This window comes from Delphinapterus leucas, chromosome 16 (genome assembly GCF_059928025.1).
Source record: "Delphinapterus leucas isolate spDelLeu-1000000601 "Yukka" chromosome 16, BTC_Dleu_Yukka2, whole genome shotgun sequence".
Classification (NCBI taxonomy): Eukaryota; Metazoa; Chordata; class Mammalia; order Artiodactyla; family Monodontidae; genus Delphinapterus; species Delphinapterus leucas.
Window position 1 is genome coordinate 3,740,824 of NC_143144.1, and position 23,407 is coordinate 3,764,230.

At 70.9% G+C, this 23,407-nt stretch overlaps 12 pseudogenes; all 12 read right to left on the bottom strand.

Annotated features, from left to right (window-relative positions):
* Positions 1-808: 808 nt before the first annotated feature.
* On the bottom strand, positions 809-944 carry LOC149747129 (5S ribosomal RNA; annotated as a pseudogene).
* A 1,956-nt stretch (positions 945-2,900) lies between these two features.
* On the bottom strand, positions 2,901-3,036 carry LOC149747130 (5S ribosomal RNA; annotated as a pseudogene).
* A 1,955-nt stretch (positions 3,037-4,991) lies between these two features.
* On the bottom strand, positions 4,992-5,127 carry LOC149747131 (5S ribosomal RNA; annotated as a pseudogene).
* Positions 5,128-7,083: 1,956 nt separating this feature from the next.
* LOC149747132 (5S ribosomal RNA) lies at positions 7,084-7,219 on the bottom strand (annotated as a pseudogene).
* A 1,956-nt stretch (positions 7,220-9,175) lies between these two features.
* Positions 9,176-9,311, bottom strand: LOC149747133 (5S ribosomal RNA; annotated as a pseudogene).
* A 1,955-nt stretch (positions 9,312-11,266) lies between these two features.
* LOC149747134 (5S ribosomal RNA) lies at positions 11,267-11,402 on the bottom strand (annotated as a pseudogene).
* Positions 11,403-12,316: 914 nt separating this feature from the next.
* On the bottom strand, positions 12,317-12,452 carry LOC149747135 (5S ribosomal RNA; annotated as a pseudogene).
* Positions 12,453-14,407: 1,955 nt separating this feature from the next.
* Positions 14,408-14,543, bottom strand: LOC149747136 (5S ribosomal RNA; annotated as a pseudogene).
* A 1,955-nt stretch (positions 14,544-16,498) lies between these two features.
* LOC149747137 (5S ribosomal RNA) lies at positions 16,499-16,634 on the bottom strand (annotated as a pseudogene).
* A 1,955-nt stretch (positions 16,635-18,589) lies between these two features.
* Positions 18,590-18,725, bottom strand: LOC149747138 (5S ribosomal RNA; annotated as a pseudogene).
* A 914-nt stretch (positions 18,726-19,639) lies between these two features.
* On the bottom strand, positions 19,640-19,775 carry LOC149747139 (5S ribosomal RNA; annotated as a pseudogene).
* A 1,956-nt stretch (positions 19,776-21,731) lies between these two features.
* On the bottom strand, positions 21,732-21,867 carry LOC149747140 (5S ribosomal RNA; annotated as a pseudogene).
* Between the last annotated feature and the right edge of the window lie 1,540 nt (positions 21,868-23,407).

Consider the following 23,407-nt stretch of genomic DNA (forward strand, 5'->3'; position numbering starts at 1 on the left):
AACCGCCTAGGCAGAGGAATGGACGTCTCGGGTAGCAGGTGGCGGAGGAGGTGTTGGCGACCACCCAGCCTAGGGCGGGCGGGACCCAGCAAACATTTCGGCGCTTGGCGTCCCACCCCAGATGCCACAGGTCGCTCACAGGGACGTAGCCCCGGAAGCTTCAGGGCCCGGGGCCCGCGGTCACTTGGGCATCCCACCTGCCCGCCCACGCTGCGCTAGGCGCGGCCCCGCCGCAGACCGGGCCGGCCCTCCTGCCCGACGGCAGCTGGCCCGAATCCAGTGGGAGCCACCATTGAGTTGGCAAAGCCCCGCAGACCCAGCAACGCCACCCTTGCTCCCACACCACCGTCCGAGCTCAGGACCCCGCCACAGGTGGCCGGCAGGCCCGCGGATGCGGCCTGGGCCCTCTATCCCTCTCCGGCCGCGGCGAAACGGTGGACAGGGGGCTTTTTCCGGATGGAGCTGTGGAGAGGCACCCTGGCAGACAGGTGGCGGAGCCGGGGCTGGGCTCCAGTGGGGGCCGCCAGGTGCAGGTCGAGGGGCTCGCGGGCCGCATGGACGGCACCCGGGTCTGCCGCCATGTCTGTTTGGCGTCAGGGGACCCCTGGAGCGTCTGGTGTGCCGCTGCCTTCCAGGGACGCCGTCTGGCCGTCTGGCCGGTCAGGCAGGCGGGGAGCGCCCCATCAGACGCTTGCTGTGGACGGAGGGGCCTGCGGAGGTGGGGCCTGCAGCGGTACCCGGCGGGGGCAGAGACGGACTCCGCCGCCGCCGCGGGCGACAAAAGGAGAAGGCGGAGCGGGAGGCAAAAAGCCTACAGCACCCGGTGTTCCCAGGAGCTCTCCACTCCAGGAGGTCTCCCATCCAAGTACTAACCAGGCCCGACCCTGCTTAGCTTCCGAGATCGAGACGAGATCGGGCCCGTCTAGGGTGGTTTGGCCGTAGACACTGGGGGCTTCGCGGGCTGCCTCTTGAGACGCAGCTTAGCAGGCCCTTGGGCCTTACAGCCACACGAGCGCCCCGCCCGCCCCGGCAGGGCCCCGCCGCCCGGCTAGGCATGGGAACGGGGGTCTCAGGTACCGGGGGGTGGCGGAGGAGTTGGCGACCACCCAGCCCAGGGCGGGCGAGACACCGCAAACTTTTCGGTGCTTGGCGCCCCTCCCCAGATCCCACAGGCCGCTCCCAGGGACGTGGCCCCGGAGGCTTCAGGGCCCGGGGCCCGCGGTCCCTTGGGAATCCCGCCCGCCCGGCCACGCTGCGCTAGGCGCAGTCCGGACGCAGACCGGCCCGGCCCTCCTGCCCGACAGCAGCTGGCTCGAAGCCACTGGGAGCCACCATTGAGTTGGCAGGGCCCCTTAGACCCGGCAACCACACCGTTGCCCCGACTCCACCGTCCGAGCTCAGGACCCCGACCCAGGTGGCCGGCAGGCACGGGGATGCGGCCTGAACCCTCGATCTCACTCCCGCCCCCGGCCGCGGCGAAACCACAGAGGGGGGGTCTTTTTCCGGATGGAGCTGTGGAGAGACACCGCGGCAGACAGGTGGCGGCGCCGGGGCTGGGCTACAGTGGCTGTGGCCAGGTGCAGGTCGTGGGTCTCGTGGGCCGCACGGACGTCACCCGGGTCCGCGGCCATGTCTGGATGGCGACAGGCCGCCCCCGGAGCGTCTGTTGTGCCGCTGCCTTCCAGGGACGCCTTCTGGCCGCCTGGCCGGGCAGGCAGGAGGGGAGCGCCCCATAAGACGCTTGCTGTGGAGGGAGGGGCCTGAGGACGTGGGGCCTGCAGCGGTACCCGTCGGGGGCGGAGACGGCCGCCGCCACCGCCACGGGCGGCAAAAGGAGAAGGCGTAGCGGGAGGCAAAAAGCCCACAGCACGCGGTATTCCCAGGAGCTCCCCAATCCACGGAGGTCTCCCATCCAAGTACTAACCGGGCCCGAGCCTGCTTAGCTTCGTAGACTCAGACGAGATAGGACCCGTCTAGGCTGGTTTGGCAGTAGGTGTCCGTGGGTCGCGGGCTGCCTCTTGAGGCGTCGCTTAGCAGGACCATGGGACTTACCGCCAGGCCAGGGGCACGCCCGTCTCGGCTGGGCCCCGCCAACCGCCTAGGCAGAGGAATGGACGTCTCGGGTAGCAGGTGGCGGAGGAGGTGTTGGCGACCACCCAGCCTAGGGCGGACGGGACCCAGCAAACATTTCGGCGCTTGGCGTCCCACCCCAGATGCCACAGGTCGCTCACAGGGACGTGGCCCCGGAAGCTTCAGGGCCCGGGGCCCGCGGTCACTTGGGCATCCCACCTGCCCGCCCACGCTGCGCTAGGCGCGGCCCGGCCGCAGACCGGGCCGGCCCTCCTGCCCGACGGCAGCTGGCCCGAATCCAGTGGGAGCCACCATTGAGTTGGCAAAGCCCCGCAGACCCAGCAACGCCACCCTTGCTCCCACACCACCGTCCGAGCTCAGGACCCCGCCACAGGTGGCCGGCAGGCCCGCGGAAGCGGCCTGGGCCCTCTATCCCTCTCCGGCCGCGGCGAAACGGTGGACAGGGGGCTTTTTCCGGATGGAGCTGTGGAGAGGCACCCTGGCAGACAGGTGGCGGAGCCGGGGCTGGGCTCCAGTGGGGGCCGCCAGGTGCAGGTCGAGGGGCTCGCGGGCCGCATGGACGGCACCCGGGTCTGCCGCCATGTCTGTTTGGCGTCAGGGGACCCCCGGAGCGTCTGGTGTGCCGCTGCCTTCCAGGGACGCCGTCTGGCCGTCTGGCCGGTCAGGCAGGCGGGGAGCGCCCCATCAGACGCTTGCTGTGGACGGAGGGGCCTGCGGAGGTGGGGCCTGCAGCGGTACCCGGCGGGGGCAGAGACGGACGCCGCCGCCGCCGCGGGCGACAAAAGGAGAAGGCGGAGCGGGAGGCAAAAAGCCTACAGCACCCGGTGTTCCCAGGAGCTCTCCAGTCCAGGAGGTCTCCCATCCAAGTACTAACCAGGCCCGACCCTGCTTAGCTTCCGAGATCGAGACGAGATCGGGCCCGTCTAGGGTGGTTTGGCCGTAGACACTGGGGGCTTCGCGGGCTGCCTCTTGAGACGCAGCTTAGCAGGCCCTTGGGCCTTACAGCCACACGAGCGCCCCGCCCGCCCCGGCAGGGCCCCGCCGCCCGGCTAGGCAGGGGAACGTGGGTCTCAGGTACCGGGGGGTGGCGGAGGAGTTGGCGACCACCCAGCCCAGGGCGGGCGAGACACCGCAAACTTTTCGGTGCTTGGCGCCCCTCCCCAGATCCCACAGGCCGCTCCCAGGGACGTGGCCCCGGAGGCTTCAGGGCCCGGGGCCCGCGGTCCCTTGGGAATCCCACCCGCCCGCCCGCGCTGCGCTAGGCGCAGTCCGGACGCAGACCGGCCCGGCCCTCCTGCCCGACAGCAGCTGGCTCGAAGCCACTGGGAGCCACCATTGAGTTGGCAGGGCCCCTTAGACCCGGCAACCACACCCTTGCCCCGACTCCACCGTCCGAGCTCAGGACCCCGACCCAGGTGGCCGGCAGGCACGGGGATGCGGCCTGGACCCTCGATCCCACTCCCGCCCCCGGCCGCGGCGAAACCACAGAGGGGGGTCTTTTTCCGGATGCAGCTGTGGAGAGACACCGCGGCAGACAGGTGGCGGCGCCGTGGCTGGGCTACAGTGGCTGTGGCCAGGTGCAGGTCGTGGGGCTCGTGGGCCGCACGGACGTCACCCGGGTCCGCGGCCATGTCTGGATGGCAACAGGCCGCCCCCGGAGCGTCTGTTGTGCCGCTGCCTTCCAGGGACGCCTTCTGGCCGTCTGGCCGGCCAGGCAGGCGGGGAGGGCCCCATAAGACCCTTGCTGTGGAGGGAGGGGCCTGAGGACGTGGGGCCTGCAGCGGTACCCGTCGGGGGCGGAGACGGCCGCCGCCACCGCCACGGGCGGCAAAAGGAGAAGGCGTAGCGGGAGGCAAAAAGCCCACAGCACGCGGTATTCCCAGGAGCTCCCCAATCCACGGAGGTCTCCCATCCAAGTACTAACCGGGCCCGAGCCTGCTTAGCTTCGTAGACTCAGACGAGATAGGACCCGTCTAGGCTGGTTTGGCAGTAGGTGTCCGTGGGTCGCGGGCTGCCTCTTGAGGCGTCGCTTAGCAGGACCATGGGACTTACCGCCAGGCCAGGGGCACGCCCGTCTCGGCTGGGCCCCGCCAACCGCCTAGGCAGAGGAATGGACGTCTCGGGTAGCAGGTGGCGGAGGAGGTGTTGGCGACCACCCAGCCTAGGGCGGGCGGGACCCAGCAAACATTTCGGCGCTTGGCGTCCCACCCCAGATGCCACAGGTCGCTCACAGGGACGTGGGCCCGGAAGCTTCAGGGCCCGGGGCCCGCGGTCACTTGGGCATCCCACCTGCCTGCCCACGCTGCGCTAGGCGCGGCCCCGCCGCAGACCGGGCCGGCCCTCCTGCCCGACGGCAGCTGGCCCGAATCCAGTGGGAGCCACCATTGAGTTGGCAAAGCCCCGCAGACCCAGCAGCGCCACCCTTGCTCCCACACCACCGTCCGAGCTCAGGACCCCGCCACAGGTGGCCGGCAGGCCCGCGGAAGCGGCCTGGGCCCTCTATCCCTCTCCGGCCGCGGCGAAACGGTGGACAGGGGGCTTTTTCCGGATGGAGCTGTGGAGAGGCACCCTGGCAGACAGGTGGCGGAGCCGGGGCTGGGCTCCAGTGGGGGCCGCCAGGTGCAGGTCGAGGGGCTCGCGGGCCGCACGGACGCCACCCGGGTCCGCGGCCATGTCTGGATGGCGACAGGCCGCCCCCGGAGCGTCTGTTGTGCCGCTGCCTTCCAGGGACGCCTTCTGGCCGCCTGGCCGGGCAGGCAGGAGGGGAGCGCCCCATCAGACGCTTGCTGTGGACGGAGGGGCCTGCGGAGGTGGGGCCTGCAGCGGTACCCGGCGGGGGCAGAGACGGACGCCGCCGCCGCCGCGGGCGACAAAAGGAGAAGGCGGAGCGGGAGGCAAAAAGCCTACAGCACCCGGTGTTCCCAGGAGCTCTCCAGTCCAGGAGGTCTCCCATCCAAGTACTAACCAGGCCCGACCCTGCTTAGCTTCCGAGATCGAGACGAGATCGGGCCCGTCTAGGGTGGTTTGGCCGTAGACACTGGGGGCTTCGCGGGCTGCCTCTTGAGACGCAGCTTAGCAGGCCCTTGGGCCTTACAGTCACACGAGCGCCCCGCCCGCCCCGGCAGGGCCCCGCCGCCCGGCTAGGCATGGGAACGGGGGTCTCAGGTACCGGGGGGTGGCGGAGGAGTTGGCGACCACCCAGCCCAGGGCGGGCGAGACACCGCAAACTTTTCGGTGCTTGGCGCCCCTCCCCAGATCCCACAGGCCGCTCCCAGGGACGTGGCCCCGGAGGCTTCAGGGCCCGGGGCCCGCGGTCCCTTGGGAATCCCGCCCGCCCGGCCGCGCTGCGCTAGGCGCAGTCCGGACGCATACCGGCCCGGCCCTCCTGCCCGACAGCAGCTGGCTCGAAGCCACTGGGAGCCACCATTGAGTTGGCAGGGCCCCTTAGACCCGGCAACCACACCCTTGCCCCGACTCCACCGTCCGAGCTCAGGACCCCGACCCAGGTGGCCGGCAGGCACGGGGATGCGGCCTGAACCCTCGATCCCACTCCCGCCCCCGGCCGCGGCGAAACCACAGAGGGGGGGTCTTTTTCCGGATGGAGCTGTGGAGAGACACCGCGGCAGACAGGTGGCGGCGCCGGGGCTGGGCTACAGTGGCTGTGGCCAGGTGCAGGTCGTGGGTCTCGTGGGCCGCACGGACGTCACCCGGGTCCGCGGCCATGTCTGGATGGCGACAGGCCGCCCCCGGAGCGTCTGTTGTGCCGCTGCCTTCCAGGGACGCCTTCTGGCCGCCTGGCCGGGCAGGCAGGAGGGGAGCGCCCCATAAGACGCTTGCTGTGGAGGGAGGGGCCTGAGGACGTGGGGCCTGCAGCGGTACCCGTCGGGGGCGGAGACGGCCGCCGCCACCGCCACGGGCGGCAAAAGGAGAAGGCGTAGCGGGAGGCAAAAAGCCCACAGCACGCGGTATTCCCAGGAGCTCCCCAATCCACGGAGGTCTCCCATCCAAGTACTAACCGGGCCCGAGCCTGCTTAGCTTCGTAGACTCAGACGAGATAGGACCCGTCTAGGCTGGTTTGGCAGTAGGTGTCCGTGGGTCGCGGGCTGCCTCTTGAGGCGTCGCTTAGCAGGACCATGGGACTTACCGCCAGGCCAGGGGCACGCCCGTCTTGGCTGGGCCCCGCCAACCGCCTAGGCAGAGGAATGGACGTCTCGGGTAGCAGGTGGCGGAGGAGGTGTTGGCGACCACCCAGCCTAGGGCGGACGGGACCCAGCAAACATTTCGGCGCTTGGCGTCCCACCCCAGATGCCACAGGTCGCTCACAGGGACGTGGCCCCGGAAGCTTCAGGGCCCGGGGCCCGCGGTCACTTGGGCATCCCACCTGCCCGCCCACGCTGCGCTAGGCGCGGCCCGGCCGCAGACCGGGCCGGCCCTCCTGCCCGACGGCAGCTGGCCCGAATCCAGTGGGAGCCACCATTGAGTTGGCAAAGCCCCGCAGACCCAGCAACGCCACCCTTGCTCCCACACCACCGTCCGAGCTCAGGACCCCGCCACAGGTGGCCGGCAGGCCCGCGGATGCGGCCTGGGCCCTCTATCCCTCTCCGGCCGCGGCGAAACGGTGGACAGGGGGCTTTTTCCGGATGGAGCTGTGGAGAGGCACCCTGGCAGACAGGTGGCGGAGCCGGGGCTGGGCTCCAGTGGGGGCCGCCAGGTGCAGGTCGAGGGGCTCGCGGGCCGCATGGACGGCACCCGGGTCTGCCGCCATGTCTGTTTGGCGTCAGGGGACCCCCGGAGCGTCTGGTGTGCCGCTGCCTTCCAGGGACGCCGTCTGGCCGTCTGGCCGGTCAGGCAGGCGGGGAGCGCCCCATCAGACGCTTGCTGTGGACGGAGGGGCCTGCGGAGGTGGGGCCTGCAGCGGTACCCGGCGGGGGCAGAGACGGACGCCGCCGCCGCCGCGGGCGACAAAAGGAGAAGGCGGAGCGGGAGGCAAAAAGCCTACAGCACCCGGTGTTCCCAGGAGCTCTCCAGTCCAGGAGGTCTCCCATCCAAGTACTAACCAGGCCCGAGCCTGCTTAGCTTCCGAGATCGAGACGAGATCGGGCCCGTCTAGGGTGGTTTGGCCGTAGACACTGGGGGCTTCGCGGGCTGCCTCTTGAGACGCAGCTTAGCAGGCCCTTGGGCCTTACAGCCACACGAGCGCCCCGCCCGCCCCGGCAGGGCCCCGCCGCCCGGCTAGGCAGGGGAACGTGGGTCTCAGGTACCGGGGGGTGGCGGAGGAGTTGGCGACCACCCAGCCCAGGGCGGGCGAGACACCGCAAACTTTTCGGTGCTTGGCGCCCCTCCCCAGATCCCACAGGCCGCTCCCAGGGACGTGGCCCCGGAGGCTTCAGGGCCCGGGGCCCGCGGTCCCTTGGGAATCCCACCCGCCCGGCCGCGCTGCGCTAGGCGCAGTCCGGACGCAGACCGGCCCGGCCCTCCTGCCCGACAGCAGCTGGCTCGAAGCCACTGGGAGCCACCATTGAGTTGGCAGGGCCCCTTAGACCCGGCAACCACACCGTTGCCCCGACTCCACCGTCCGAGCTCAGGACCCCGACCCAGGTGGCCGGCAGGCACGGGGATGCGGCCTGAACCCTCGATCCCACTCCCGCCCCCGGCCGCGGCGAAACCACAGAGGGGGGGTCTTTTTCCGGATGGAGCTGTGGAGAGACACCGCGGCAGACAGGTGGCGGCGCCGGGGCTGGGCTACAGTGGCTGTGGCCAGGTGCAGGTCGTGGGGCTCGTGGGCCGCACGGACGTCACCCGGGTCCGCGGCCATGTCTGGATGGCGACAGGCCGCCCCCGGAGCGTCTGTTGTGCCGCTGCCTTCCAGGGACGCCTTCTGGCCGCCTGGCCGGGCAGGCAGGAGGGGAGCGCCCCATAAGACGCTTGCTGTGGAGGGAGGGGCCTGAGGACGTGGGGCCTGCAGCGGTACCCGTCGGGGGCGGAGACGGCCGCCGCCACCGCCACGGGCGGCAAAAGGAGAAGGCGTAGCGGGAGGCAAAAAGCCCACAGCACGCGGTATTCCCAGGAGCTCCCCAATCCACGGAGGTCTCCCATCCAAGTACTAACCGGGCCCGAGCCTGCTTAGCTTCGTAGACTCAGACGAGATAGGACCCGTCTAGGCTGGTTTGGCAGTAGGTGTCCGTGGGTCGCGGGCTGCCTCTTGAGGCGTCGCTTAGCAGGACCATGGGACTTACCGCCAGGCCAGGGGCACGCCCGTCTCGGCAGGGCCCCGCCAACCGCCTAGGCAGAGGAATGGACGTCTCGGGTAGCAGGTGGCGGAGGAGGTGTTGGCGACCACCCAGCCTAGGGCGGACGGGACCCAGCAAACATTTCGGCGCTTGGCGTCCCACCCCAGATGCCACAGGTCGCTCACAGGGACGTGGCCCCGGAAGCTTCAGGGCCCGGGGCCCGCGGTCACTTGGGCATCCCACCTGCCCGCCCACGCTGCGCTAGGCGCGGCCCCGCCGCAGACCGGGCCGGCCCTCCTGCCCGACGGCAGCTGGCCCGAATCCAGTGGGAGCCACCATTGAGTTGGCAAAGCCCCGCAGACCCAGCAGCGCCACCCTTGCTCCCACACCACCGTCCGAGCTCAGGACCCCGCCACAGGTGGCCGGCAGGCCCGCGGAAGCGGCCTGGGCCCTCTATCCCTCTCCGGCCGCGGCGAAACGGTGGACAGGGGGCTTTTTCCGGATGGAGCTGTGGAGAGGCACCCTGGCAGACAGGTGGCGGAGCCGGGGCTGGGCTCCAGTGGGGGCCGCCAGGTGCAGGTCGAGGGGCTCGCGGGCCGCATGGACGGCACCCGGGTCTGCCGCCATGTCTGTTTGGCGTCAGGGGACCCCCGGAGCGTCTGGTGTGCCGCTGCCTTCCAGGGACGCCGTCTGGCCGTCTGGCCGGTCAGGCAGGCGGGGAGCGCCCCATCAGACGCTTGCTGTGGACGGAGGGGCCTGCGGAGGTGGGGCCTGCAGCGGTACCCGGCGGGGGCAGAGACGGACGCCGCCGCCGCCGCGGGCGACAAAAGGAGAAGGCGGAGCGGGAGGCAAAAAGCCTACAGCACCCGGTGTTCCCAGGAGCTCTCCAGTCCAGGAGGTCTCCCATCCAAGTACTAACCAGGCCCGAGCCTGCTTAGCTTCCGAGATCGAGACGAGATCGGGCCCGTCTAGGGTGGTTTGGCCGTAGACACTGGGGGCTTCGCGGGCTGCCTCTTGAGACGCAGCTTAGCAGGCCCTTGGGCCTTACAGCCACACGAGCGCCCCGCCCGCCCCGGCAGGGCCCCGCCGCCCGGCTAGGCAGGGGAACGTGGGTCTCAGGTACCGGGGGGTGGCGGAGGAGTTGGCGACCACCCAGCCCAGGGCGGGCGAGACACCGCAAACTTTTCGGTGCTTGGCGCCCCTCCCCAGATCCCACAGGCCGCTCCCAGGGACGTGGCCCCGGAGGCTTCAGGGCCCGGGGCCCGCGGTCCCTTGGGAATCCCACCCGCCCGCCCGCGCTGCGCTAGGCGCAGTCCGGACGCAGACCGGCCCGGCCCTCCTGCCCGACAGCAGCTGGCTCGAAGCCACTGGGAGCCACCATTGAGTTGGCAGGGCCCCTTAGACCCGGCAACCACACCCTTGCCCCGACTCCACCGTCCGAGCTCAGGACCCCGACCCAGGTGGCCGGCAGGCACGGGGATGCGGCCTGGACCCTCGATCCCACTCCCGCCCCCGGCCGCGGCGAAACCACAGAGGGGGGTCTTTTTCCGGATGCAGCTGTGGAGAGACACCGCGGCAGACAGGTGGCGGCGCCGGGGCTGGGCTACAGTGGCTGTGGCCAGGTGCAGGTCGTGGGGCTCGTGGGCCGCACGGACGTCACCCGGGTCCGCGGCCATGTCTGGATGGCGACAGGCCGCCCCCGGAGCGTCTGTTGTGCCGCTGCCTTCCAGGGACGCCTTCTGGCCGCCTGGCCGGGCAGGCAGGAGGGGAGCGCCCCATAAGACGCTTGCTGTGGAGGGAGGGGCCTGAGGACGTGGGGCCTGCAGCGGTACCCGTCGGGGGCGGAGACGGCCGCCGCCACCGCCACGGGCGGCAAAAGGAGAAGGCGTAGCGGGAGGCAAAAAGCCCACAGCACGCGGTATTCCCAGGAGCTCCCCAATCCACGGAGGTCTCCCATCCAAGTACTAACCGGGCCCGAGCCTGCTTAGCTTCGTAGACTCAGACGAGATAGGACCCGTCTAGGCTGGTTTGGCAGTAGGTGACCATGGGTCGCGGGCTGCCTCTTGAGGCGTCGCTTAGCAGGACCATGGGACTTACCGCCAGGCCAGGGGCACGCCCGTCTCGGCAGGGCCCCGCCAACCGCCTAGGCAGAGGAATGGACGTCTCGGGTAGCAGGTGGCGGAGGAGGTGTTGGCGACCACCCAGCCTAGGGCGGACGGGACCCAGCAAACATTTCGGCGCTTGGCGTCCCACCCCAGATGCCACAGGTCGCTCACAGGGACGTGGCCCCGGAAGCTTCAGGGCCCGGGGCCCGCGGTCACTTGGGCATCCCACCTGCCCGCCCACGCTGCACTAGGCGCGGCCCCGCCGCAGACCGGGCCGGCCCTCCTGCCCGACGGCAGCTGGCCCGAATCCAGTGGGAGCCACCATTGAGTTGGCAAAGCCCCGCAGACCCAGCAGCGCCACCCTTGCTCCCGCACCACCGTCCGAGCTCAGGACCCCGCCACAGGTGGCCGGCAGGCCCGCGGAAGCGGCCTGGGCCCTCTATCCCTCTCCGGCCGCGGCGAAACGGTGGACAGGGGGCTTTTTCCGGATGGAGCTGTGGAGAGGCACCCTGGCAGACAGGTGGCGGAGCCGGGGCTGGGCTCCAGTGGGGGCCGCCAGGTGCAGGTCGAGGGGCTCGCGGGCCGCATGGACGGCACCCGGGTCTGCCGCCATGTCTGTTTGGCGTCAGGGGACCCCCGGAGCGTCTGGTGTGCCGCTGCCTTCCAGGGACGCCGTCTGGCCGTCTGGCCGGTCAGGCAGGCGGGGAGCGCCCCATCAGACGCTTGCTGTGGACGGAGGGGCCTGCGGAGGTGGGGCCTGCAGCGGTACCCGGCGGGGGCAGAGACGGACGCCGCCGCCGCCGCGGGCGACAAAAGGAGAAGGCGGAGCGGGAGGCAAAAAGCCTACAGCACCCGGTGTTCCCAGGAGCTCTCCAGTCCAGGAGGTCTCCCATCCAAGTACTAACCAGGCCCGACCCTGCTTAGCTTCCGAGATCGAGACGAGATCGGGCCCGTCTAGGGTGGTTTGGCCGTAGACACTGGGGGCTTCGCGGGCTGCCTCTTGAGACGCAGCTTAGCAGGCCCTTGGGCCTTACAGCCACACGAGCGCCCCGCCCGCCCCGGCAGGGCCCCGCCGCCCGGCTAGGCAGGGGAACGTGGGTCTCAGGTACCGGGGGGTGGCGGAGGAGTTGGCGACCACCCAGCCCAGGGCGGGCGAGACACCGCAAACTTTTCGGTGCTTGGCGCCCCTCCCCAGATCCCACAGGCCGCTCCCAGGGACGTGGCCCCGGAGGCTTCAGGGCCCGGGGCCCGCGGTCCCTTGGGCATTCCACACGCCCGCCCACGCTCCGCTAGGCGCAGCCCGGACGCAGACCGGCCCGGCCCTCCTGCCCGACAGCATCTGGCCCGAATCCAGTGGGAGCCACCATTGAGTTGGCAGGGCCCCTTAGACCCGGCAACCACACCCTTGCCCCGACTCCACCGTCCGACCTCAGGACCCCGACCCAGATGGCCGGCAGGCACGGGGATGCGGCCTGAACCCTCGATCCCACTCCCGCCCCCGGCCGCGGCGAAACCACAGAGGGGGGGTCTTTTTCCGGATGGAGCTGTGGAGAGACACCGCGGCAGACAGGTGGCGGCGCCGGGGCTGGGCTACAGTGGCTGTGGCTAGGTGCAGGTCGTGGGGCTCGTGGGCCGCACGGACGCCACCCGGGTCCGCGGCCATGTCTGGATGGCGACAGGCCGCCCCCGGAGCGTCTGTTGTGCCGCTGCCTTCCAGGGACGCCTTCTGGCCGCCTGGCCGGGCAGGCAGGAGGGGAGCGCCCCATCAGACGCTTGCTGTGGACGGAGGGGCCTGCGGAGGTGGGGCCTGCAGCGGTACCCGGCGGGGGCAGAGACGGACGCCGCCGCCGCCGCGGGCGACAAAAGGAGAAGGCGGAGCGGGAGGCAAAAAGCCTACAGCACCCGGTGTTCCCAGGAGCTCTCCAGTCCAGGAGGTCTCCCATCCAAGTACTAACCAGGCCCGACCCTGCTTAGCTTCCGAGATCGAGACGAGATCGGGCCCGTCTAGGGTGGTTTGGCCGTAGACACTGGGGGCTTCGCGGGCTGCCTCTTGAGACGCAGCTTAGCAGGCCCTTGGGCCTTACAGTCACACGAGCGCCCCGCCCGCCCCGGCAGGGCCCCGCCGCCCGGCTAGGCATGGGAACGGGGGTCTCAGGTACCGGGGGGTGGCGGAGGAGTTGGCGACCACCCAGCCCAGGGCGGGCGAGACACCGCAAACTTTTCGGTGCTTGGCGCCCCTCCCCAGATCCCACAGGCCGCTCCCAGGGACGTGGCCCCGGAGGCTTCAGGGCCCGGGGCCCGCGGTCCCTTGGGAATCCCACCCGCCCGCCCGCGCTGCGCTAGGCGCAGTCCGGACGCAGACCGGCCCGGCCCTCCTGCCCGACAGCAGCTGGCTTGAAGCCACTGGGAGCCACCATTGAGTTGGCAGGGCCCCTTAGACCCGGCAACCACACCCTTGCCCCGACTCCACCGTCCGAGCTCAGGACCCCGACCCAGGTGGCCGGCAGGCACGGGGATGCGGCCTGGACCCTCGATCCCACTCCCGCCCCCGGCCGCGGCGAAACCACAGAGGGGGGTCTTTTTCCGGATGCAGCTGTGGAGAGACACCGCGGCAGACAGGTGGCGGCGCCGGGGCTGGGCTACAGTGGCTGTGGCCAGGTGCAGGTCGTGGGGCTCGTGGGCCGCACGGACGTCACCCGGGTCCGCGGCCATGTCTGGATGGCGACAGGCCGCCCCCGGAGCGTCTGTTGTGCCGCTGCCTTCCAGGGACGCCTTCTGGCCGCCTGGCCGGGCAGGCAGGAGGGGAGCGCCCCATAAGACGCTTGCTGTGGAGGGAGGGGCCTGAGGACGTGGGGCCTGCAGCGGTACCCGTCGGGGGCGGAGACGGCCGCCGCCACCGCCACGGGCGGCAAAAGGAGAAGGCGTAGCGGGAGGCAAAAAGCCCACAGCACGCGGTATTCCCAGGAGCTCCCCAATCCACGGAGGTCTCCCATCCAAGTACTAACCGGGCCCGAGCCTGCTTAGCTTCGTAGACTCAGACGAGATAGGACCCGTCTAGGCTGGTTTGGCAGTAGGTGACCATGGGTCGCGGGCTGCCTCTTGAGGCGTCGCTTAGCAGGACCATGGGACTTACCGCCAGGCCAGGGGCACGCCCGTCTCGGCAGGGCCCCGCCAACCGCCTAGGCAGAGGAATGGACGTCTCGGGTAGCAGGTGGCGGAGGAGGTGTTGGCGACCACCCAGCCTAGGGCGGACGGGACCCAGCAAACATTTCGGCGCTTGGCGTCCCACCCCAGATGCCACAGGTCGCTCACAGGGACGTGGCCCCGGAAGCTTCAGGGCCCGGGGCCCGCGGTCACTTGGGCATCCCACCTGCCCGCCCACGCTGCGCTAGGCGCGGCCCCGCCGCAGACCGGGCCGGCCCTCCTGCCCGACGGCAGCTGGCCCGAATCCAGTGGGAGCCACCATTGAGTTGGCAAAGCCCCGCAGACCCAGCAGCGCCACCCTTGCTCCCACACCACCGTCCGAGCTCAGGACCCCGCCACAGGTGGCCGGCAGGCCCGCGGAAGCGGCCTGGGCCCTCTATCCCTCTCCGGCCGCGGCGAAACGGTGGACAGGGGGCTTTTTCCGGATGGAGCTGTGGAGAGGCACCCTGGCAGACAGGTGGCGGAGCCGGGGCTGGGCTCCAGTGGGGGCCGCCAGGTGCAGGTCGAGGGGCTCGCGGGCCGCATGGACGGCACCCGGGTCTGCCGCCATGTCTGTTTGGCGTCAGGGGACCCCCGGAGCGTCTGGTGTGCCGCTGCCTTCCAGGGACGCCGTCTGGCCGTCTGGCCGGTCAGGCAGGCGGGGAGCGCCCCATCAGACGCTTGCTGTGGACGGAGGGGCCTGCGGAGGTGGGGCCTGCAGCGGTACCCGGCGGGGGCAGAGACGGACGCCGCCGCCGCCGCGGGCGACAAAAGGAGAAGGCGGAGCGGGAGGCAAAAAGCCTACAGCACCCGGTGTTCCCAGGAGCTCTCCAGTCCAGGAGGTCTCCCATCCAAGTACTAACCAGGCCCGACCCTGCTTAGCTTCCGAGATCGAGACGAGATCGGGCCCGTCTAGGGTGGTTTGGCCGTAGACACTGGGGGCTTCGCGGGCTGCCTCTTGAGACGCAGCTTAGCAGGCCCTTGGGCCTTACAGCCACACGAGCGCCCCGCCCGCCCCGGCAGGGCCCCGCCGCCCGGCTAGGCAGGGGAACGTGGGTCTCAGGTACCGGGGGGTGGCGGAGGAGTTGGCGACCACCCAGCCCAGGGCGGGCGAGACACCGCAAACTTTTCGGTGCTTGGCGCCCCTCCCCAGATCCCACAGGCCGCTCCCAGGGACGTGGCCCCGGAGGCTTCAGGGCCCGGGGCCCGCGGTCCCTTGGGAATCCCACCCGCCCGCCCGCGCTGCGCTAGGCGCAGTCCGGACGCAGACCGGCCCGGCCCTCCTGCCCGACAGCAGCTGGCTCGAAGCCACTGGGAGCCACCATTGAGTTGGCAGGGCCCCTTAGACCCGGCAACCACACCCTTGCCCCGACTCCACCGTCCGAGCTCAGGACCCCGACCCAGGTGGCCGGCAGGCACGGGGATGCGGCCTGGACCCTCGATCCCACTCCCGCCCCCGGCCGCGGCGAAACCACAGAGGGGGGTCTTTTTCCGGATGCAGCTGTGGAGAGACACCGCGGCAGACAGGTGGCGGCGCCGGGGCTGGGCTACAGTGGCTGTGGCCAGGTGCAGGTCGTGGGGCTCGTGGGCCGCACGGACGTCACCCGGGTCCGCGGCCATGTCTGGATGGCGACAGGCCGCCCCCGGAGCGTCTGTTGTGCCGCTGCCTTCCAGGGACGCCTTCTGGCCGCCTGGCCGGGCAGGCAGGAGGGGAGCGCCCCATAAGACGCTTGCTGTGGAGGGAGGGGCCTGAGGACGTGGGGCCTGCAGCGGTACCCGTCGGGGGCGGAGACGGCCGCCGCCACCGCCACGGGCGGCAAAAGGAGAAGGCGTAGCGGGAGGCAAAAAGCCCACAGCACGCGGTATTCCCAGGAGCTCCCCAATCCACGGAGGTCTCCCATCCAAGTACTAACCGGGCCCGAGCCTGCTTAGCTTCGTAGACTCAGACGAGATAGGACCCGTCTAGGCTGGTTTGGCAGTAGGTGTCCGTGGGTCGCGGGCTGCCTCTTGAGGCGTCGCTTAGCAGGACCATGGGACTTACCGCCAGGCCAGGGGCACGCCCGTCTCGGCTGGGCCCCGCCAACCGCCTAGGCAGAGGAATGGACGTCTCGGGTAGCAGGTGGCGGAGGAGGTGTTGGCGACCACCCAGCCTAGGGCGGACGGGACCCAGCAAACATTTCGGCGCTTGGCGTCCCACCCCAGATGCCACAGGTCGCTCACAGGGACGTGGCCCCGGAAGCTTCAGGGCCCGGGGCCCGCGGTCACTTGGGCATCCCACCTGCCCGCCCACGCTGCGCTAGGCGCGGCCCCGCCGCAGACCGGGCCGGCCCTCCTGCCCGACGGCAGCTGGCCCGAATCCAGTGGGAGCCACCATTGAGTTGGCAAAGCCCCGCAGACCCAGCAACGCCACCCTTGCTCCCACACCACCGTCCGAGCTCAGGACCCCGCCACAGGTGGCCGGCAGGCCCGCGGAAGCGGCCTGGGCCCTCTATCCCTCTCCGGCCGCGGCGAAACGGTGGACAGGGGGCTTTTTCCGGATGGAGCTGTGGAGAGGCACCCTGGCAGACAGGTGGCGGAGCCGGGGCTGGGCTCCAGTGGGGGCCGCCAGGTGCAGGTCGAGGGGCTCGCGGGCCGCATGGACGGCACCCGGGTCTGCCGCCATGTCTGTTTGGCGTCAGGGGACCCCCGGAGCGTCTGGTGTGCCGCTGCCTTCCAGGGACGCCGTCTGGCCGTCTGGCCGGTCAGGCAGGCGGGGAGCGCCCCATCAGACGCTTGCTGTGGATGGAGGGGCCTGCGGAGGTGGGGCCTGCAGCGGTACCCGGCGGGGGCAGAGACGGACGCCGCCGCCGCCGCGGGCGACAAAAGGAGAAGGCGGAGCGGGAGGCAAAAAGCCTACAGCACCCGGTGTTCCCAGGAGCTCTCCAGTCCAGGAGGTCTCCCATCCAAGTACTAACCAGGCCCGACCCTGCTTAGCTTCCGAGATCGAGACGAGATCGGGCCCGTCTAGGGTGGTTTGGCCGTAGACACTGGGGGCTTCGCGGGCTGCCTCTTGAGACGCAGCTTAGCAGGCCCTTGGGCCTTACAGCCACACGAGCGCCCCGCCCGCCCCGGCAGGGCCCCGCCGCCCGGCTAGGCATGGGAACGTGGGTCTCAGGTACCGGGGGGTGGCGGAGGAGTTGGCGACCACCCAGCCCAGGGCGGGCGAGACACCGCAAACTTTTCGGTGCTTGGCGCCCCTCCCCAGATCCCACAGGCCGCTCCCAGGGACGTGGCCCCGGAGGCTTCAGGGCCCGGGGCCCGCGGTCCCTTGGGAATCCCACCCGCCCGCCCACGCTGCGCTAGGCGCAGTCCGGACGCAGACCGGCCCGGCCCTCCTGCCCGACAGCAGCTGGCTCGAAGCCACTGGGAGCCACCATTGAGTTGGCAGGGCCCCTTAGACCCGGCAACCACACCCTTGCCCCGACTCCACCGTCCGAGCTCAGGACCCCGACCCAGGTGGCCGGCAGGCACGGGGATGCGGCCTGGACCCTCGATCCCACTCCCGCCCCCGGCCGCGGCGAAACCACAGAGGGGGGTCTTTTTCCGGATGCAGCTGTGGAGAGACACCGCGGCAGACAGGTGGCGGCGCCGGGGCTGGGCTACAGTGGCTGTGGCCAGGTGCAGGTCGTGGGGCTCGTGGGCCGCACGGACGTCACCCGGGTCCGCGGCCATGTCTGGATGGCGACAGGCCGCCCCCGGAGCGTCTGTTGTGCCGCTGCCTTCCAGGGACGCCTTCTGGCCGCCTGGCCGGGCAGGCAGGAGGGGAGCGCCCCATAAGACGCTTGCTGTGGAGGGAGGGGCCTGAGGACGTGGGGCCTGCAGCGGTACCCGTCGGGGGCGGAGACGGCCGCCGCCACCGCCACGGGCGGCAAAAGGAGAAGGCGTAGCGGGAGGCAAAAAGCCCACAGCACGCGGTATTCCCAGGAGCTCCCCAATCCACGGAGGTCTCCCATCCAAGTACTAACCGGGCCCGAGCCTGCTTAGCTTCGTAGACTCAGACGAGATAGGACCCGTCTAGGCTGGTTTGGCAGTAGGTGTCCGTGGGTCGCGGGCTGCCTCTTGAGGCGTCGCTTAGCAGGACCATGGGACTTACCGCCAGGCCAGGGGCACGCCCGTCTCGGCTGGGCCCCGCCAACCGCCTAGGCAGAGGAATGGACGTCTCGGGTAGCAGGTGGCGGAGGAGGTGTTGGCGACCACCCAGCCTAGGGCGGACGGGACCCAGCAAACATTTCGGCGCTTGGCGTCCCACCCCAGATGCCACAGGTCGCTCACAGGGACGTGGCCCCGGAAGCTTCAGGGCCCGGGGCCCGCGGTCACTTGGGCATCCCACCTGCCCGCCCACGCTGCACTAGGCGCGGCCCCGCCGCAGACCGGGCCGGCCCTCCTGCCCGACGGCAGCTGGCCCGAATCCAGTGGGAGCCACCATTGAGTTGGCAAAGCCCCGCAGACCCAGCAGCGCCACCCTTGCTCCCGCACCACCGTCCGAGCTCAGGACCCCGCCACAGGTGGCCGGCAGGCCCGCGGAAGCGGCCTGGGCCCTCTATCCCTCTCCGGCCGCGGCGAAACGGTGGACAGGGGGCTTTTTCCGGATGGAGCTGTGGAGAGGCACCCTGGCAGACAGGTGGCGGAGCCGGGGCTGGGCTCCAGTGGGGGCCGCCAGGTGCAGGTCGAGGGGCTCGCGGGCCGCATGGACGGCACCCGGGTCTGCCGCCATGTCTGTTTGGCGTCAGGGGACCCCCGGAGCGTCTGGTGTGCCGCTGCCTTCCAGGGACGCCGTCTGGCCGTCTGGCCGGTCAGGCAGGCGGGGAGCGCCCCATCAGACGCTTGCTGTGGACGGAGGGGCCTGCGGAGGTGGGGCCTGCAGCGGTACCCGGCGGGGGCAGAGACGGACGCCGCCGCCGCCGCGGGCGACAAAAGGAGAAGGCGGAGCGGGAGGCAAAAAGCCTACAGCACCCGGTGTTCCCAGGAGCTCTCCAGTCCAGGAGGTCTCCCATCCAAGTACTAACCAGGCCCGACCCTGCTTAGCTTCCGAGATCGAGACGAGATCGGGCCCGTCTAGGGTGGTTTGGCCGTAGACACTGGGGGCTTCGCGGGCTGCCTCTTGAGACGCAGCTTAGCAGGCCCTTGGGCCTTACAGCCACACGAGCGCCCCGCCCGCCCCGGCAGGGCCCCGCCGCCCGGCTAGGCAGGGGAACGTGGGTCTCAGGTACCGGGGGGTGGCGGAGGAGTTGGCGACCACCCAGCCCAGGGCGGGCGAGACACCGCAAACTTTTCGGTGCTTGGCGCCCCTCCCCAGATCCCACAGGCCGCTCCCAGGGACGTGGCCCCGGAGGCTTCAGGGCCCGGGGCCCGCGGTCCCTTGGGCATTCCACACGCCCGCCCACGCTCCGCTAGGCGCAGCCCGGACGCAGACCGGCCCGGCCCTCCTGCCCGACAGCATCTGGCCCGAATCCAGTGGGAGCCACCATTGAGTTGGCAGGGCCCCTTAGACCCGGCAACCACACCCTTGCCCCGACTCCACCGTCCGACCTCAGGACCCCGACCCAGATGGCCGGCAGGCACGGGGATGCGGCCTGAACCCTCGATCCCACTCCCGCCCCCGGCCGCGGCGAAACCACAGAGGGGGGGTCTTTTTCCGGATGGAGCTGTGGAGAGACACCGCGGCAGACAGGTGGCGGCGCCGGGGCTGGGCTACAGTGGCTGTGGCTAGGTGCAGGTCGTGGGGCTCGTGGGCCGCACGGACGCCACCCGGGTCCGCGGCCATGTCTGGATGGCGACAGGCCGCCCCCGGAGCGTCTGTTGTGCCGCTGCCTTCCAGGGACGCCTTCTGGCCGCCTGGCCGGGCAGGCAGGAGGGGAGCGCCCCATCAGACGCTTGCTGTGGACGGAGGGGCCTGCGGAGGTGGGGCCTGCAGCGGTACCCGGCGGGGGCAGAGACGGACGCCGCCGCCGCCGCGGGCGACAAAAGGAGAAGGCGGAGCGGGAGGCAAAAAGCCTACAGCACCCGGTGTTCCCAGGAGCTCTCCAGTCCAGGAGGTCTCCCATCCAAGTACTAACCAGGCCCGACCCTGCTTAGCTTCCGAGATCGAGACGAGATCGGGCCCGTCTAGGGTGGTTTGGCCGTAGACACTGGGGGCTTCGCGGGCTGCCTCTTGAGACGCAGCTTAGCAGGCCCTTGGGCCTTACAGTCACACGAGCGCCCCGCCCGCCCCGGCAGGGCCCCGCCGCCCGGCTAGGCATGGGAACGGGGGTCTCAGGTACCGGGGGGTGGCGGAGGAGTTGGCGACCACCCAGCCCAGGGCGGGCGAGACACCGCAAACTTTTCGGTGCTTGGCGACCCTCCCCAGATCCCACAGGCCGCTCCCAGGGACGTGGCCCCGGAGGCTTCAGGGCCCGGGGCCCGCGGTCCCTTGGGAATCCCGCCCGCCCGGCCGCGCTGCGCTAGGCGCAGTCCGGACGCATACCGGCCCGGCCCTCCTGCCCGACAGCAGCTGGCTTGAAGCCACTGGGAGCCACCATTGAGTTGGCAGGGCCCCTTAGACCCGGCAACCACACCGTTGCCCCGACTCCACCGTCCGAGCTCAGGACCCCGACCCAGGTGGCCGGCAGGCACGGGGATGCGGCCTGAACCCTCGATCCCACTCCCGCCCCCGGCCGCGGCGAAACCACAGAGGGGGGGTCTTTTTCCGGATGGAGCTGTGGAGAGACACCGCGGCAGACAGGTGGCGGCGCCGGGGCTGGGCTACAGTGGCTGTGGCCAGGTGCAGGTCGTGGGTCTCGTGGGCCGCACGGACGTCACCCGGGTCCGCGGCCATGTCTGGATGGCGACAGGCCGCCCCCGGAGCGTCTGTTGTGCCGCTGCCTTCCAGGGACGCCTTCTGGCCGCCTGGCCGGGCAGGCAGGAGGGGAGCGCCCCATAAGACGCTTGCTGTGGAGGGAGGGGCCTGAGGACGTGGGGCCTGCAGCGGTACCCGTCGGGGGCGGAGACGGCCGCCGCCACCGCCACGGGCGGCAAAAGGAGAAGGCGTAGCGGGAGGCAAAAAGCCCACAGCACGCGGTATTCCCAGGAGCTCCCCAATCCACGGAGGTCTCCCATCCAAGTACTAAGCGGGCCCGAGCCTGCTTAGCTTCGTAGACTCAGACGAGATAGGACCCGTCTAGGCTGGTTTGGCAGTAGGTGTCCGTGGGTCGCGGGCTGCCTCTTGAGGCGTCGCTTAGCAGGACCATGGGACTTACCGCCAGGCCAGGGGCACGCCCGTCTCGGCTGGGCCCCGCCAACCGCCTAGGCAGAGGAATGGACGTCTCGGGTAGCAGGTGGCGGAGGAGGTGTTGGCGACCACCCAGCCTAGGGCGGACGGGACCCAGCAAACATTTCGGCGCTTGGCGTCCCACCCCAGATGCCACAGGTCGCTCACAGGGACGTGGCCCCGGAAGCTTCAGGGCCCGGGGCCCGCGGTCACTTGGGCATCCCACCTGCCCGCCCACGCTGCGCTAGGCGCGGCCCCGCCGCAGACCGGGCCGGCCCTCCTGCCCGACGGCAGCTGGCCCGAATCCAGTGGGAGCCACCATTGAGTTGGCAAAGCCCCGCAGACCCAGCAGCGCCACCCTTGCTCCCACACCACCGTCCGAGCTCAGGACCCCGCCACAGGTGGCCGGCAGGCCCGCGGAAGCGGCCTGGGCCCTCTATCCCTCTCCAGCCGCGGCGAAACGGTGGACAGGGGGCTTTTTCCGGATGGAGCTGTGGAGAGGCACCCTGGCAGACAGGTGGCGGAGCCGGGGCTGGGCTCCAGTGGGGGCCACCAGGTGCAGGTCGAGGGGCTCGCGGGCCGCATGGACGGCACCCGGGTCTGCCGCCATGTCTGTTTGGCGTCAGGGGACCCCCGGAGCGTCTGGTGTGCCGCTGCCTTCCAGGGACGCCGTCTGGCCGTCTGGCCGGTCAGGCAGGCGGGGAGCGCCCCATCAGACGCTTGCTGTGGACGGAGGGGCCTGCGGAGGTGGGGCCTGCAGCGGTACCCGGCGGGGGCAGAGACGGACGCCGCCGCCGCCGCGGGCGACAAAAGGAGAAGGCGGAGCGGGAGGCAAAAAGCCTACAGCACCCGGTGTTCCCAGGAGCTCTCCAGTCCAGGAGGTCTCCCATCCAAGTACTAACCAGGCCCGACCCTGCTTAGCTTCCGAGATCGAGACGAGATCGGGCCCGTCTAGGGTGGTTTGGCCGTAGACACTGGGGGCTTCGCGGGCTGCCTCTTGAGACGCAGCTTAGCAGGCCCTTGGGCCTTACAGCCACACGAGCGCCCCGCCCGCCCCGGCAGGGCCCCGCCGCCCGGCTAGGCAGGGGAACGTGGGTCTCAGGTACCGGGGGGTGGCGGAGGAGTTGGCGACCACCCAGCCCAGGGCGGGCGAGACACCGCAAACTTTTCGGTGCTTGGCGCCCCTCCCCAGATCCCACAGGCCGCTCCCAGGGACGTGGCCCCGGAGGCTTCAGGGCCCGGGGCCCGCGGTCCCTTGGGAATCCCGCCCGCCCGGCCACGCTGCGCTAGGCGCAGTCCGGACGCAGACCGGCCCGGCCCTCCTGCCCGACAGCAGCTGGCTCGAAGCCACTGGGAGCCACCATTGAGTTGGCAGGGCCCCTTAGACCCGGCAACCACACCCTTGCCCCGACTCCACCGTCCGAGCTCAGGACCCCGACCCAGGTGGCCGGCAGGCACGGGGATGCGGCCTGGACCCTCGATCCCACTCCCGCCCCCGGCCGCGGCGAAACCACAGAGGGGGGTCTTTTTCCGGATGCAGCTGTGGAGAGACACCGCGGCAGACAGGTGGCGGCGCCGGGGCTGGGCTACAGTGGCTGTGGCCAGGTGCAGGTCGTGGGGCTCGTGGGCCGCACGGACGTCACCCGGGTCCGCGGCCATGTCTGGATGGCGACAGGCCGCCCCCGGAGCGTCTGTTGTGCCGCTGCCTTCCAGGGACGCCTGCCGGCCGCCTGGCCGGGCAGGCAGGAGGGGAGCGCCCCATAAGACGCTTGCTGTGGAGGGAGGGGCCTGAGGACGTGGGGCCTGCAGCGGTACCCGTCGGGGGCGGAGACGGCCGCCGCCACCGCCACGGGCGGCAAAAGGAGAAGGCGTAGCGGGAGGCAAAAAGCCCACAGCACGCGGTATTCCCAGGAGCTCCCCAATCCACGGAGGTCTCCCATCCAAGTACTAACCGGGCCCGAGCCTGCTTAGCTTCGTAGACTCAGACGAGATAGGACCCGTCTAGGCTGGTTTGGCAGTAGGTGTCTGTGTGTCGCGGGCTGCCTCTTGAGGCGTCGCTTAGCAGGACCATGGGACTTACCGCCAGGCCAGGGGCACGCCCGTCTCGGCTGGGCCCCGCCAACCGCCTAGGCAGAGGAATGGACGTCTCGGGTAGCAGGTGGCGGAGGAGGTGTTGGCGACCACCCAGCCTAGGGCGGGCGGGACCCAGCAAACATTTCGGCGCTTGGCGTCCCACCCCAGATGCCACAGGTCGCTCACAGGGACGTGGGCCCGGAAGCTTCAGGGCCCGGGGCCCGCGGTCACTTGGGCATCCCACCTGCCCGCCCACGCTGCGCTAGGCGCGGCCCGGCCGCAGACCGGGCCGGCCCTCCTGCCCGACGGCAGCTGGCCCGAATCCAGTGGGAGCCACCATTGAGTTGGCAAAGCCCCGCAGACCCAGCAACGCCACCCTTGCTCCCACACCACCGTCCGAGCTCAGGACCCCGCCACAGGTGGCCGGCAGGCCCGCGGAT